This window comes from Mastigoproctus giganteus, chromosome 8 (genome assembly GCF_048544385.1).
Source record: "Mastigoproctus giganteus isolate SK-2022 chromosome 8, ASM4854438v1, whole genome shotgun sequence".
Taxonomy (NCBI): Eukaryota; Metazoa; Arthropoda; class Arachnida; order Uropygi; family Thelyphonidae; genus Mastigoproctus; species Mastigoproctus giganteus.
Window position 1 is genome coordinate 191131184 of NC_143582.1, and position 2713 is coordinate 191133896.

Consider the following 2713-nt stretch of genomic DNA (forward strand, 5'->3'; position numbering starts at 1 on the left):
GATCAAGAGTATTACTTTCTCTGGTTGCCTCTCGAACATGCTGCTGCAGAAAACAATCATCCAATAAATCCACAAAAGTCTGACTAGTGTGTGAGTGCCCAACCCACAAGTTCCAGTCAATATCTGGGAAGTTAAAATCCCCCATTATAAGACATTCCGATTTACTAGCCCACTCTATTTCTCTGTACAATTGTTCATTGTACTCATTCGAGTCATTAGGCCTATAACACACTCCTACTCTAATTTTTGCTTTCGCAGTGCTTATGTCACACCAAACTGACTCAACAGTGCACTGTTCATCTATATCAACTGGATGCACTTCTTTTGATTTTATGTTTTTCTTTATTAACAGCATAACAGCCATCACTGGCCCTAGGTTATATGCCTAGGGCCTGTGATGGCTCTGAGTGCTCTTGTAGATTAGAATAAATTACCAATTAAGGTAGGCCAAAGTGGCCCACTAATTCCCCTTTGAATATTTGTAATATTCAAAGGGAAAATGGATGGTCAGATTTTGGCAATGAAAAAAAGTACAAGTGATTGTCTTTTTTATTATTTTTGGCAGATGCAGAAAAAGTTTGCTTCCTTGTATCATTTAGCTCAATAAAACAATACTGACATTATCACTTGGCTTTAAAGCACTACATGAGGGTTGTTTAGTAAAAATTTCAAAAACTGTAGAAATTATATTTTTTGTCAGACGGTTCAAGCTACATATGCTAAAAAGTTAAGGAACAAACAAAAAATATCAATAAATTTTTAAATAAAAATAATAGAATCAATTGCAATCAGTGGCAGTTCAATATAGCGGCTAAAAACGCTATATGGAAACGCTACATCACCCCCATATATATATATTATCAACTGAAAAATTGATAAAATATGTGGGATAGGCAGCTGTTCTTCAGGTTTGTCCATTATGATATGGTACAGATTCCAACTCCTAGGGGCTGCATTTACACTGAGCCTTAAGGGTTAAGCCCTTCACTGCACTGGCCTTGATATGGGGAGTGGGAGTAGGCTGAAATGGTAATTATGGCCATGACTGTGGGGGTTTTTGGTGTACACACTCCCAGGCTATATTGGAGGCAACAGTCCAGTAATGAAACTAACATGTCAGGTCTGCCTTGTGAGAGGCCTGGATGGTTGGATTTGATGGTTGTTAAAGAGCACAGTGGTCATTTGTGAATCTCCAGAGAAATCCTTCTATATTTGAATTCCTGGTTAGAACAACTGATGCTGACATAATAGGGCTAATGGAAACATGGTATCACCCAGAAATGTTTGTTTGTTATTTGGTTTTCAGGAGCATTAGCAACTAAGGCCATATTGCTCCGGGATATGCAGTGGTTATTTCCTGACCTTTCCTCATCCTCCGTATTTGGTGGTGACGGGCTCGAACCCCGGTCTGATCAAGAAGCCTGTGCTACGCACTGCTGCTCCTTCCCACCTGGCTACGGAGGCGCCCACCCAGAAATAGGGACTAATGAGTTTCATTATGGAATGTGCAATGCATTTAGGAATGATGGGGAAGAAAGAAGGGGGTCACGCTTCTTATCAAAAGCAGCCTGAGCACGAAAAGAACTTTTGCAGATTCAGAAGATATGTATGCCAGCCTAGAATCTGTGATGTGAATTAGCTGGAAGCAAATGTATAGAGCAGGAATAATCTACAGGTCAAAAGATTGTGAAGGGCATGATGAGATTCTCTCTACATACAGAAGGAACGGGCGAACAAGTGTGAATGTCATATGAGTGATTTCAATTTGCCTCTAATTGACTGGAATAAGTGGGAGAAAACTCATCATGGGGAACAAAATTTTTAAATAAACTAGATTACTATTATTTGTACCAGCATGTTATAGAAAACACTAGGGATAAGAATATTTTAGATCTGATCATTGTTCACATGGTAGCAGGAAGAGATCGTGCAGTCGTTGTTGGAAGATGAGGAAAGATGTTGTACCTGTGCTTTACATGGGTACAACAACTTGTTAAAGGTAGAGGCACAGGTTTTAATTTCAGGAAAAAGGACTATGGAAGTTTGAGAAGCTATATGGCATCCATCAACTAGGCAGATTGCAGGGGGAGGGCGAATATATTAGAATTATGGAATACCTTTAAAGCAATAGTCGGAGAAGCCATGAATGCACATACACCAATAAGAAAATATATAACACGAGGAAGATACCAAGATGGATACTGAAGCATCTGTATGAGAAGAGACTTCTATTATGTGGGATACAAAGCTTGGCAACCGGGGGGGGATGTAACTGAGATCTATAAGGATCTCAGAGGGGATGGTGAAATGAATAAAAGTGCAATTTTCTCTGTTATAAATGATCCAGAACTAGGGACATAAATTAAAATTATGATGGAAGGAGGTTAGGCTGGAAGTTTTCTTTTAGCTCGTGTGTTGTTGATTTCTGGAGCAAGTTACTTCTGTGGGTAGCTGATGCTGACAGCTTGGAGAAATTCAAAGGTCAACTGGATAGTTACCTATGTGAGACAGTAATAATTAGTCCTTTTTAATTAGTACATTACATCAGTAGTCTATTTTCTTATCTACTTTTTTTATATATTTTCTTTTTTTTTTTATACTTTCTTTAGATTTTTGATTTATTTATTATAAAGGAATAAAAATTTTCGGCTAAGGTAAAGGCAGCATGCAAAAGTTCGATGAAATTTAACGGTAAAAGTACTTTGCCGTAACT